Raw genomic sequence first — 14014 nt, forward strand, 5'->3', positions numbered from 1 at the left:
AATGATTATAATAAGTAAGCAATTTTGGTGCCTTAAAGATTTAATTCTAAACTATCTAGAAAATCCAACTACCCTAAAAGATTCAGTTATCCATTCCCAAAGTCCAAGACAAACCAAAATTCTGTGTAAATAAATAAGACTCATCTGGTATTTGTTTTGGTTACTGAAAAAGTCAGGGACTGGATCCAATCTGCCAACAGAGGCCCAACATTAATGATCTTCATCTTTGCTCTTTTCAGCCAGTTATTGATTGAAGACATATTTCACTGCACATAAAACCATGTCATGATTCAAAACATTCTACTTTCTAAAACTCAAGCTCAGAAACATCGATCTCTAACCACCATATAGAATCTTTCTTCTGTTTTACTAATTCCTGTAGATTTGGAGTACATTTTTTTAGTCATTGAACATTTTATTTTTAATTTAATAACCAAGAAAACAGTAGGCTTGACACAGCAAACTAGAGAAGTAGCAAATTAAGAGATAGAGGAATGCTAAAAGTATGTCTTTCAGAAGGATTAAGAGGAGGAAAAAACACACAAAAAAGATGAATTTGAAAATACAGAAGCCTCAAACTTCTTTATTAGAAGACTAGGTGGAAAGAACATAGAAAATTGTGGGAAAGGAATTTTTGAAGCAATTCCAATTGTGGAATGGCTAAATGCATCTAAACAGAGAAGGCGATGGCACCCCACTCCAGTACTCTTGCCTGGAAAATCCCATGGACGGAGGAGCCTGGTAGGCTGCAGTCCATGGGGTCACTGAGGGTCGGACACGACTGAGCGACCTCACTTTCACTTTTCACTTTCATGCATTGGAGAAGGAAATGGCAACCCACTCCAGTGTTCTTGCCTGGAGAATCCCAGGGAGGGGGGAGCCTGGTGGGCTGCCATCTATGGGGTCGCACAGAGTTGGACACGACTGAAACGACTTAGCAGCAGCAGCAAATTCATCTAGAAACTAATGCAGTAGCCATAATTTGTTTAGAAAGATCTGAATCAGCAGATATGTCATTTTTGCTTCCTGTCCTTTCTGTTAATTCCTGCCTTTTCAGTTTATTTAGACACGATGGAGCTCCAGCCACCACGTTGTGAACGTGACATTGAAGGCCACTGAAGCCAAACCATAGCAGGAGGCCAGGTCCCTGAATACTGTGGGAGCTGCCATATAACCTATGGTCAGCCTGATTCCAATTTTGTTATTGAATGAGGAAGAGAAAATCCTAATTAGTTTAAGCCTTTACTTTTAGGGACATAGAGTATGTTTTAGATCCTCATTCTCACCTCAGACGTTTTCACCACTTTCTGTTTATGGCAATGAATTCTTATTAGAACCTTTAAGTCTTTCTTTCCTTGATTTCTATCTTACAGAAGATGACAATCAATCCCAACCTTGGGCAAGCCCCACCATCCACTTTATTTTTCCCTCCCAGATATCACTGGGAAAAGGCAAAAAGTTTACCTGGTCCAGGAGAATACCATACTTTGCCTTCTAGAGAATGAGGCAACCTATTTTCTAGGGATAGGATTTATCCCTATATCAGATGATTCTATCTTCTCATTTCCTTAAAAGAGTGACTTCATAGTTTTTTGTTCACATTCCTCCACTCCCCCTAAAATTTTGGAAAACAGTGTAACCCATTTACATATTTTTTGATTGGCATCTAAAATTTTCTCTCATAACTTAAAGAATTGAAAAGAAAGAATTGTAACAATGGACTCTATTGTAAATAATTGCATTTTAAAATAAAAGCTCTGCTGCTGCTAAGTTGCTTTAGTCATGTAGACTCTGTGCAACCCCATAGACGGCAGCCCTCCAGGCTCCCACGTCCCTGGGATTCTCCAGGCAAGAACACTGGAGTGGGTTGCCATTTCCTGCTCCAATGTATGAAAGTGAAAAATGAAAGTGAAATCACTTAATCCTGTCGGATGCTTCGAGACCCCATGGACTGCAGCCTACCAGGCTCCTCTGTCCATGGGATTCTCCAGGCAAGAGTACTCTTCTATCACTTAAAAAAATATAGATTCTAAACAAGATCTTTTTCTAAATAAGATATTGATTTGATGTTTACCATCATCTGTTTAAAAAATATATGATTATATTCCTAGTAATGAGAAAATTTTACATAATTGCATTTCCTCATGGAACTCACTGTACTCATGAATAACTTTGTTATTCTTAGCAATTTTTTTGGCCTCATGGCACATGGGATCTTAGATCCCTGACCAAGATCGAACCCACATCCCCTGCATTGGAAGCAATTTATAATTTATACTAATGCAATATAGTTTTACTCTTGAAAATCTTATTGTTTTACTTAGTCATCCTTTTCTTCAACAAAAATATGTATATAAATTTGAATATTTAAAGTTTTTTCTATGTTTTTTAAAAAATTATTATGACCAAGTAATCATAATTAATAGTACACAATTTATGAAAACAACACGAATACATTACAAACATTTTTAAGGCTTCAACTATTACTGATTAACATATTTTTTAATGTTACAACTTTTGAGTTATTAAACATAAAAAGTAAAATATTATTGAAAATGTATCTCAATGAAAAAAACAGGAGCTTTTGACAGGAAAAAAAAAGGTACCCAATTGCCTTCATTCACTTCCTTATTACCTAATTTGATATATCCAATTATCCCTTTGATGACAGTAATGGAACTGTTCCCCTCTGAATGCAAACCACCCTAGTTAGCTGGGAGATGGCTAAGAGGCATGGCTTGCTTTTGTAAAGTGAGAGAAGGGCTATTGTGAAATAGAAACCTTGATTTTAGAGGAATTCTTAGGCAAAGCAATTTGAAGGAAGAATATATATCATCTAGAGATTGAGTCTCTTAAAACTATCCATGTTTCTATATCCTAAGAAAATCATGTTCTCCCAGAGGACCCTTGTTCCAGAACAATGCGCCTTCAGTGTTCTTCCTTCTTATCCTAGTCTGTCTCCTTAAAAAAATAACCTACCCCAATACTTTTCTTTCCATTCTCATATCCAGGCTGCACCTTATTCTTTCCTCAACCACCTGGACTTCCCTGAAACTGATCTCTTGAAGACCAGCCAACTGCAAACTCCAGTGGTTACTTTTCATTCCAAGCTCAATAAGTAGTATTGACTCCATCATCCCTTTCGAAACTCTCCTCTGTTGATTTTCCTTCACCATTTTCTCCTGATTGTTTTCTACTTATCAGTTACCTTCGTTGTCTTCTTTCTCTGCCACCCTCTCAAAATCATCATTTCTTTGGATTTTAAACACAGACCTCTTCTCATGCCACCTGCTCTTCTTTGCAATCCCTACTCCCTCCTCTTCAATTACTAAATATCCTTGATTTCCTTCTCCAGTTAAGTCATCTCTACCTAGATGTCCTACATGTTTGTCAGTATTAAAAGGTGGATTTTCATCTCCTTTCTCAAACCTTCTTCTGGTATTCCTTAGACTGTGTGTATCCAGCATCCAGTTGGTCAAACCAGAGACCTGGGAGTAGCCTATAATCCTATCTCCTCTCTCACTTTTATTTACTATCTACAAATTGTTGCTAAGTAGTATCAGTTGGGGTTTCTCTGGTTCCTGCTACAGAGAAAAAGCTCATGTATGTACAACAATATGTGAAGAAGAGTACCGAAGTAGTCTGGGCTTCCTAGATGGCTCTAGTGGTGAAGAACCCACCTGCCAATGCAGATGAAAAGACATGGGTTTGATCCCTGGGCCGGGAAGGTCCGCTGGAGGAGTAAATGTCAACCTGCTCCAGTATTCTTGCCTGGAAAATCCCATGGACAGAAGAGACTGGCGGGGTACAGTCCATGGGGCAGCAAAGAGTCAGACACGACTGAGTGACTAAGCACAGCACACTCGGCACTGACGTAGTTTATAGAAACAAAGAAAAACTAAGCATCATGAAGGATAGAAACTGGGCAGTTCTCAGGATCTCCATAACAGAAACTTGAAGATCATCCCTCAAGGATCTGCCCCCAGATGATTCAGCAACAACACAGCCTTTCACTTCCAGATGTTGCAGAATAAGAATCATAAATCCCAAGCTTTGATTCAACCTTCGTTGAAATTAAAACAGACCATAGGTTGAAATGATAATAGGTGAGACTTATGTATTGTTGACATAAATTCTCTCAGAATCCAAAGTACCCTGTTGAGGAATTCCCTGGTAGTTCAGTGGTTAAGACTCCATGCATCCACTGCAGGGGGCATGGGTTCAATCCCCAGTCGGGGAACTAAGAGCTTGCATGTCACAAGGTGCAGTCAAAAAAACAAAAACAACAATAACAACAAAAACCCAAGGTACTCTGTTGGTCTAATATTTCTCAATAACAGAAGAGATGATTAGAAAAATTTACATTCTGATGACTAGAGGAGCACAATGAATAAGAGATTAACTCTTAAATGGACAAAGATCATGTTTAAATTTCCAACATATGTCAGCTCTATTTCTTCTTCTTATGATATAGTTTCTTTAATACCTAGTAAGAGACTCCTGTCTTAAGCAATTGAATTTTCTCATTCACATCACAAATGAATTCACAAGCCTTCGAGGCACTGAATATACTCTGTGGCTACTTTTTATCAGCCCAAGGCTATTCTGAATTCCTCTTTCTCATAGCTTTAGAAATTAAAATCACCTCAGTTGATTCAAACCCAAACAAAGTTTCATTTCTTTGACAGTGTCAAGTTTAAAAGCTTGGGATGAGAGAGTTGATTGACTTAGTTTAGATCACTGATCCACCCTGTGATAGGGAATGGGAAAATTGAGCAACAAAACAAACAATAATAACCACATCCCACTAGTCTAAAGAGCAAAAATTCATTCTCCCTAGCTCTATTTGGGAATTTCCTGGCAGCCCAGTGGTTAGGACTAGGACTTCCACTTCAGGAAGGGGATGGGGTGATAGGTTAAACTAAGAACCTGCAAGCTGTTTCGTGTGCACCCCCCTCAAAAAAAGCTTTAATCTGTCACCTTCTCTCCATACCTTGCTTTAGTCTACTTAAAGACATCTTTTGGTAAAAAGAAGTCCTCTCTTTCATCTTTGGCATTCTGACTTCTTTGTTTTAGCCTGAAAAAGTTCACAACTGTTACTCTCATTACCAGAGATTTCTTATTTATAATTGAGATACAATGCACCTTATTGGCAAACTTTTTCTGTAAAGAACTAGCTAGTAAATAGGTTTTGTGGATCATACAGCTTCTAAGTTACTCCGCCACTATAACACTGAGAGTAGCCGTAAACAATGAAACCTGGCTGTGTTCCAATAAAACTTTATTTACAAAGGCAGCAGCCTGGCTCATAGTTTGCCTCTCATCTAGGAAATTCCTGAGAAAAAAGAGTCTGGCAAGTGAACAGTGTGGACTTGCATGTCTAAAAACATCTGTATCTACACTTTAACAACCAGAATGACTGCAATAGAATTCTAAGTTGGAAATACCTTCCCCTCATAATTTTGGAGGTACTGCTCAATGTTTTCCTACCTTCCAAAATGCCTCATTTCCTTCAGCTCAGCTAAATCCACTAGCCTGCCAAGGTAGGACTCTGCTTTAGGCTTTTATTTAGGCTTCCAGAGCTACTTTGCTTCATTATTAACTTTTTTTTTTTCATTTCTAAAAAGAAAATCCATTTGAAGAAATTGACTGTTATGTTTTCCAGTGTCCTTCACCCAAGAAATAGCTTTTCCTATAATTTGGTACCAAGAAAAATTTGAATCTCAGAGAAACTTCTGTCTTTATGAGCCCATCAGAATTAAATAACCCATTGTGATTTACTTGATTGTTAATGTCCTATTGGATTAAACTCATAACATAGCAATTCATTTATATACTCAGATGTTTAGTAAATGGAAATCAATTGAAGGAAAGGAGAAAGGGAGGCAACTATTTTGGCAGGTATTGCAGTATTCCAGATGAAAAGTAGTAGAGATGGAAAGCTGAGCTGCAAATCCAAGACACAATTCGAGATAGACTCAAGAACAGGAAGACGAATCATGAATTTTCCAGTTTAGGAAAGTTTCCAGGAAGTGACAGAGTAGCTAATATCACTAACCAAAGTAGGGGCTTCCCTGGTGGCTCAGACGGTAAAGAATCTGCCTGCGATGCGGGAGACCTGGGTTTGATCCCTAGGTTGGGAAGATCCCCTGGAGAAGGGAACTGCTACCCACTCCAGTATTCTTGCCTAATACTTTGGCCACCTGATGTGAAGAGCTGACTCGTTGGAAAAGACCCTGATGCTGGGAAAGACAGAAGGTAGGAGAGACGAGGACAACAGAGGACGAGATGGTTGGATGGCATCACCAACTCAATGGACATGAGTTTGAGCAAGCTCCCAGAAATGGTGAAGGACAGGGAAGCCTAGTATGCTGCAGTCCATGGGATCACAAAGAGTTGAACACAACTGAGCGACTGAACAACAACAAATCAAGGTAGGATTGGTATGGAGATGAGAAAAAAGCTAAGAAGCTAGGTTTTGAATATGTGAGCTGTCTTAAGTAAACATTATTGATTATCACTCCCTTCCTATCTGCTGCTGCTGCTGCTAAGTCACTTCAGTCATGTCCAACTCTGTGCGACCCCATAGATGGCAGCCCACCAGGCTCCCCCGTTTCTGGGATTCTCCAGGCAATAACACTGGAATGGGTTGCCATTTCCTTCTCCAATGCATGAAAATGAAAAGTGAAAGTGAAGTCTATCAGTCATGTACGACTCTTCGCGACCCCATGGACTGCAGCCTACTAGAATCCTCTGCCCATGGGATTTTCCAGGCAAGAGTACTGGAGTGGGCTGCCATTGCCTTCTCTGCCCTTCCTATCTACTTACTTTCAAAAAGTACTATAGGTACTTTAAATATAGTACAGGTTATATGGAAGAACAAAGATTGTCATTAATGAGAAATCCAAGTTGTAACACAAACGGGAACACAGCTAGCTGAGGTCAATGCAAAGATGAACATTCCTAAACCAGTAAGGACATCCACTGTAACTAGGTAATGTCAACATATTCAGAAAATCATCTGTCCACATTGCAGCCTGTCCTTGTTTCTTGTCCCCAAGAGCATCAGAGGCCAGCCAGTGGGGCCTTTGGAGCAAAACTGGCATCCAGTGTCTAGAAAGCAGCCAGCTCCAAAGATGAGAACTGACTCCTGGGTCATGAGTGCCTAGCATGTTTCATGGGAGTCCAGTTTTGTATTCAGGGGCTCAAAGAACGTTTAATTCTAAGCCCCACCCAGAGAAATATACTGTGACTCTGCCCGGATTCACCTTTGGAACTGGATCTATGAGTCAAGGAAGATTCATAGGCAAACAATGCTATACACACTGTCAGACAGAAGAATAGCTGTTGACACCCTTGAATTTACCCCAGGCTAGGAAATGCAGAGAATCTTTCTATTCTTGCACTACAAACCCCATGCTTCTGTGCATTCTCTCAGGCTGACCCAACCTCTCTTTCTTACCCCCAAACCCTCCACTGAGCCCTCTGGAACCTGTTTAGTAGCTATGAACACCCCTCCAACTTCAGTGTCACAGAACCCATTTCTACTTCCTACCTTGTCTGTTAATGGCTTTCTTCATGCAACCCTTTTCCGTATAAAGTGCTAAATCTCTTACACCTCACATTCCACTGGTCGGGTGGTACAATCAGCATCATCCTGGTTCCTCACTGCTGCCTGTGGACCAGTGCTCTACCTAGGTGAGGTGTTCCTCTCCATTCTAAGTCCTGGAGCATCTTGGATGTCACTATCCATTGATGGAGCCGTCCATACTTGGCCTTTGCTTTCCTTGAATGTGTCTTCTGGTTCACCTTCCCCTTCATTCCACTGCAGTGACCCACTCCTGTGGGCACACTGTAGACTTGGTCACCACTTACAACTCTTCTACTGCTTAAGCCTTCCCATCTTTTAGCCCACCCATTAGCCTGTCTTTCTGCCTTTCACTCACTTATTCAAATATTCATTCTTTTCAGAAAGTTAGGTTTAATGAATTACAAAATTGTAAGCTTTATCCAGGTTTAGTATTTTGGCAGCACCAGGTTTTGGTTGCAGCATGTGGGCTCTAGTTCCCTGACCCAGGCACCCTGCACTGGAAGCACGGACCAACACGAAAGTCCCCAAACTACACATACTTAAAGAGTACTATTCAATGAGTTTTGACATATGTGTACACAATGAAAATATCACCACAATCAATAAAATGAATATGTCTGTCACCTCCAAAAGTTCCCTCGTGGTTATTTCTACTTCTCTCCCTGTACACCCTCTCTCCTTCCAGGCAAGCAATGCTTTGCTTTGGTCACTATAGATAACTGCTGGAGGAGGAAATGAAAACCCACTCTGGTATTCTTGACTGGAGAATCCCATGGACAGAGGATCACAAAGAGTTGGACATGACTGAGGGACTGAGCATACATGCACTATAGATAAATCTGTATTTTCTACAATTTCATATAAATGGAATAATATACTATGTATTTTTTTTGTTTGACTTCTTTCACTTTGAGATTTTATCTAGATGTTCAGTTCAGTTCAGTAGCTCAGTTGTTTCTGACTCTTTGCGACCCCATGGACTGCAGCACACCAGGCCTCCCTGTGCATTGTCAACTCTCAGAGTTTACTCAAACTCATGTCCATTGAGTTGGTGATTCCATCCAACCATCTCATCCTCTGTTGTCCCCTTCTCCTCCCACCTTCAATCTTTCCCAGCATCACGGTCTTTTCCAACAAGTCAGTTCTTCACATCAGGTAGCCAAAGTATTGGAGTTTCAGCTTCAGCATCAGTCCTTCCAATGAAGACTCAGGACTGATTTCCTTTAGGATGGACTGGGTGGATCTCCTTGCAGTCCAAGGGACTCTCAAGAGTCTTCTCCAACACCACAGTTCAAAAGCATCAATTCTTTGGCACTCAGCTTTCTTTATAGTCTAACTCTCACATCCATACATGACCACTGGAAAAACCATAGCCTTGACTAGACGAACCTTTGTTGGCAAAGTAATGTCTCTGCTTTTTAATATGCTATCTAGGTTGGTCATAACTTTTCTTCCAAGGAGCAAGCATCTTTTAATTTCATGGCTGCAGTCACCACCTGCAGTGATTTTGGAGCCCAAGAAAATAAAAGCCTGTCACTGTTTCTACTGTTTCCCCATCTATTTGCCATGAAGTGATGGGACCAGATGCTGTGATATTAGTTTTCTGAAAGTTGAGCTTTAAGCCAACTTTTTCACTCCCCTCTTTCACTTTCATCAAGAGGCTCTTTAGTTCTTCTTTGCTTTCTGCCATAAGGGTGATGTCATCTGCATATCTGAGGTTATTGATATTTCTCCTGGCAATCTTGATTCCAGCTTGTGCTTCATCCATCCAGCCCAGCGTTTCTCAGGATGTACTCTGCATATAAGTTAAATAAGCAGGGTGACAATATACAGCCTTGATGTAGTCCTTTCCCTATTTGGAACCAGTCTATTTTTCCATGTCCAATTCTAACTGTTGCTTCCTGACCTGCATACAAGATTTCTCAAGAGGCAGCTCAGGTGGTCAGGTATTCCCAGCTCTTGAAGAATTTTCCAGTTTGTTGTGGTCCACACAGTCAAAGGCTTTGGGATAGTCAATAAAGCAGAATTAAATATTTTTCTGGAACTCTCTTGCTTTTTTGATGATCCAGTGGATGTTGGCAATTTGATCTCTGGTTCCTCTGCCTTTTCTAAATCCAACTTGAACATCTGCAAGTATACAGTTTACGTAATGTTGAAGCCTGGCTTGGAGAATTTTGAGCATTACTTTACTAGCATGTGAGATGAGTGCAATTGTGTGGTAATTTGAGCATTCTTTGGCATTGCCTTTCTTTGGGATTGGAATGAAAACTGACCACTAGACCATTCAGGTATGACCTAAATCAAATCCTTATGATTATACAGTGGAACTGACAAATAGATTCAAGGCATTAAATCTGATAGACAGAGTGCCTGAAGAACTATGGACGGAGGTTCATGACATTGTATAGGAAGCAGGGATCAAGACCATCCCCTAGAAAAAGAAATGCAAAAAGGCAAAATGGTTGTCTGAGGAGGCCTTACAAATAGCTGTGAATAGAAGAGAAGCAAAAGGTAAAGGAGAAAAGGAAAGATATATCCATTTGAATGCAGAGTTCCAAAGAATAGCAAGAAGAGATAAGAAAGCCTTCCTCAGTGATTGGTGCAAAGAAACAGAGGAAAATAATAGAATGGAAAAGACTAGAGATCTCCTCAAGAAAATTAGAGATACCAAGGGAACATTTCATGCAAAGATGGGCTCAATAAAGGACAGAAATGGTATGGACCTAACAGAAGCAGAAGATATTAAGAGAGGTGGCAAGAATACACAGAACTGTACAAAAAAGATCTTCATGACCCAGATAATCACAATGGTGTGATCACTCACCTAGAGCCAGACAGTCTGGAATGCAAAGTCAAGTGGGCCTTAGGAAGCATCACTACAAATAAAGCTAGTGGAAGGGATGGAATTCCAGTTGAGCTATTTTAAATCCTAAAAGATGATGCTGTGAAAGTGCTGCACTCAATATGCCAGCAAATTTATCTGCATGTAGCATGTTTTAATAAACCCTCCTTTTAATTGTTCTGAAGTATTCCATTTTCCAAGGCAAACCATTCAATATCACAGTAATCCAGGTCTATGCCCCAACCAGTAATGCTGAAGAAGCCAAAGTTGAACGGTTCTATGAAGACCTACAAGACCTTTTAGAACTAACACCCCAAAAAGATGTCCTTTTCATTATAGGGGACTAGAATGCAAAAGTAGGAAGTCAAAAAACACCTGGAGTAACAGGCAAATTTGGCCTTGGAATACGCAATGAAGCAGGGCAAAGACTAATAGAGTTTTGCCAAGAAAATGCACTGGTCATAACAAACACCCTCTTCCAACAACACAAGAGAAGACTCTATACATGGACATCATCAGATGGTCAACACTGAAATCAGATTGATTATATTCTTTGCAGCCAAAGATGGAGAAGCTCTATACAGTCAGCAAAAACAAGACCAGGAGCTGACTGTGGCTTAGATCATGAACTCCTTATTGCCAAATTCAGACTTAAATTGAAGAAAGTGGGGAAAACCACTAGACCATTCAGGTTTGACCCAAATCAAATCCCTTATGATTATACAGTGGAAGTGAGAAATAGATTTAAGGGCCTAGATCTGATAGATAGAGTGCCTGATGAACTATGGAAAGAGGTTCGTGACATTGTACAGGAGACAGGGATCAAGACCATCCCCATGGAAAAGAAATGCAAAAAAGCAAAATGGCTGTCTGGGGAGGCCTTACAAATAGCTGTGAAAAGAAGAGAAGCGAAAAGCAAAGGAGAAAAGGAAAGATATAAACATCTGAATGCAGAGTTCCAAAGAATAGCAAGAAGAGATAAGGAAGCCTTCTTCAGCGATCAGTGCAAAGAAATAGAGGAAAACAACAAATGCGAAAGACTAGGGATCTCTTCAAGAAAATTCGAGATATCAAGGGAATATTTCATGCAAAGATGGGCTCGATAAAGGACAGAAATGGTATGGACCTAACAGAAGCAGAAGATATGAAGAAGAGATGGCAAGAAAACACAGAAGAACTGTACAAAAAAGATCTTCATGACCCATATAATCACGATGGTGTGATCCCTGACCTAGAGCCAGACATCCTGGAATGTGAAGTCAAGTGGACCTTAGAAAGCATCACTACGAACAAAGCTAGTGGAGGTGATGGAATTCCAGTTGAGCTATTTCAAATCCTGAGAGATGATGCTGTGAAAGTGCTGCACTCAATATGCCAGCAAATTTGGAAAACTCAGCAGTGGCCACAGGACTGGAAAAGCTCAGTTTTCATTCCAATCCCAAAGAAAGGCAATGCCAAAGAATGCTCAAACCACCACACAATTCCACTCATCTCACACGCTAGTAAAGTAATGCTCAAAATTCTCCAAGCCAGGCTTCAGCAATATGTGAACCGTGAACTTCCTGATGTTCAAGCTAGTTTTAGAAAAGGCAGAGGAACCAGATATCAAATTGCCGACATCCACTGGATCATGGAAAAAGCAAGAGAGTTCCAGAAAAACATCTATTTCTGCTTTATTGACTATGCCAAATCCTTTGACTGTGTGGATCATAATCAACTGTGGGAAATTCTGAAAGAGATGGGAATACCAGACCACCTGACCTGCCTCTTGAGAAATCTGTATTCAGGTCAGGAAGCAACAGTTAGAACTGGACATGGAACAACAGACTGGTTCCAAATAGGAAAAGGAGTACGTCAAGGCTGTATATTGTCACCCTTTTTATTTAACTTCTATGCAGAGTACATCATGAGAAACGCTGGGCTGGAAGAAACACAAGCTGGAATCAAGATTGCCGGGAGAAATATCAATAACCTCAGATATGCAGATGACACCACCCTTATGGCAGAAAGTGAAGAGGAACTCAAAAGCCTCTCGATGAAGGTGAAAGAGAAGAGTGAAAAAGTTGGCTTAAAGCTCAACATTCAGAAAACAAAGATCATGGCATCCGGTCCCATCACTTCATGGGAAATAGATGGGGAAACAGTGGAAACAGTGTCAGACTTTATTTTTGGGGGCTCAAAAATCACAGCAGATGGTGACTGCAGCCATGAAATTAAAAGATGCTTACTCCTTGGAAGGAAAGTTATGACCAACCTAGATAGCATATTGAAAAGCAGAGACATTACTTTGCCAACAAAGGTTCGTCTAGTCAAGGCTATGGTTTTTCCTGTGGTCATGTATGGATGTGAGAGTTGGACTGTGAAGAAGGCTGAGCGCCGAAGAATTGATGCTTTTGAACTGTGGTGTTGGAGAAGACTCTTGAGAGTCCCTTGGACTGCAAGGAGATCTAACCAGTCCATTCTGAAGGAGATAAGCTCTGGGTGTTCTTTGGAAGGACTGATGCTAAAGCTGAAACTCCAGTAGTTTGGCCACCTCATGCGAAGAGTTGACTCATTGGAAAAGACTCTGATGCTGGGAGGGATTGGGGGCAGGAGGAGAAGGGGACAACAGAGGATGAGATGGCTGGATGGCATCACTGACTCGATGGACGTGAGTCTGGGTGAACTCCGGGAGTTGGTGATGGACAGGGAGGCCTGGCGTGCTGAGATTCATGGGGTCACTAAGAGTCGGACACAACTGAGCGACTGAACTGAACTGAAGTATTCCATTGTATGGCTGTTCCATTATTGTTTATTTTGTAGCCATTCATCACTTGCTGGTCATTAAGATGTTTCCAGTGTTTAACTATTACCAAAAAAAGCTGCTGTGAACAGTCACATAAAATTATGTTTTCATTTATATTGAGGTATAATTCACTCATAATAAAATTTACGTATTTAAGGGTTACAACTCTATTTATATAATGGCCAGGATCTTCTGTCCATGGGATTTCCCAGGAAAGAATATTGGAGTGGGTGTCATTCCCTTCTCCAGGAGATCTTCCCCATCTAGGAATTGAACCCAGGTCCCCTGCATTGTAGGCAAATTTTTTGCCATCTGAGCCACCAGGGAAGCCCATATAATTTGACAGGCATACACAATTATGTAATGACCACCATAATCAAGCTACAGAGTATTTCTATCACTCCAACAAGTTCCCTGAGTCCCTTCCTTCCACTCCTGGTATCTGGCAACCACTGATTTCATTTCTGTCCCTATAGCTCTGTCTCTCTAGAATGGCATGTAAATGGACTCATGCGTTGTATATACTGGTTTTTGTCTGGCATCTCTCACTTATAGCTTTTGAGATTCAGCTATACTGCTGTATATTTCAGCAGTTCACTCCTTTTTGTTACTGAGTAGTATTTCACAATTTGTTCACTAGTTGCCATACATTTGAATAGTTTCCAGTTTGGGGCATATGCATTAATAAAGCGGCCATAAGCACTCCCACACAGCTCTTTTTGTGGGCATATGTTTTCATTTCTGGTGAGTAAATATCTAGGAGTGCGGTATGCTGGGTCAAAAGAGTCGGACACTA

Source organism: Bubalus kerabau, chromosome 4 (assembly GCF_029407905.1).
Source record: "Bubalus kerabau isolate K-KA32 ecotype Philippines breed swamp buffalo chromosome 4, PCC_UOA_SB_1v2, whole genome shotgun sequence".
Taxonomy (NCBI): Eukaryota; Metazoa; Chordata; class Mammalia; order Artiodactyla; family Bovidae; genus Bubalus; species Bubalus kerabau.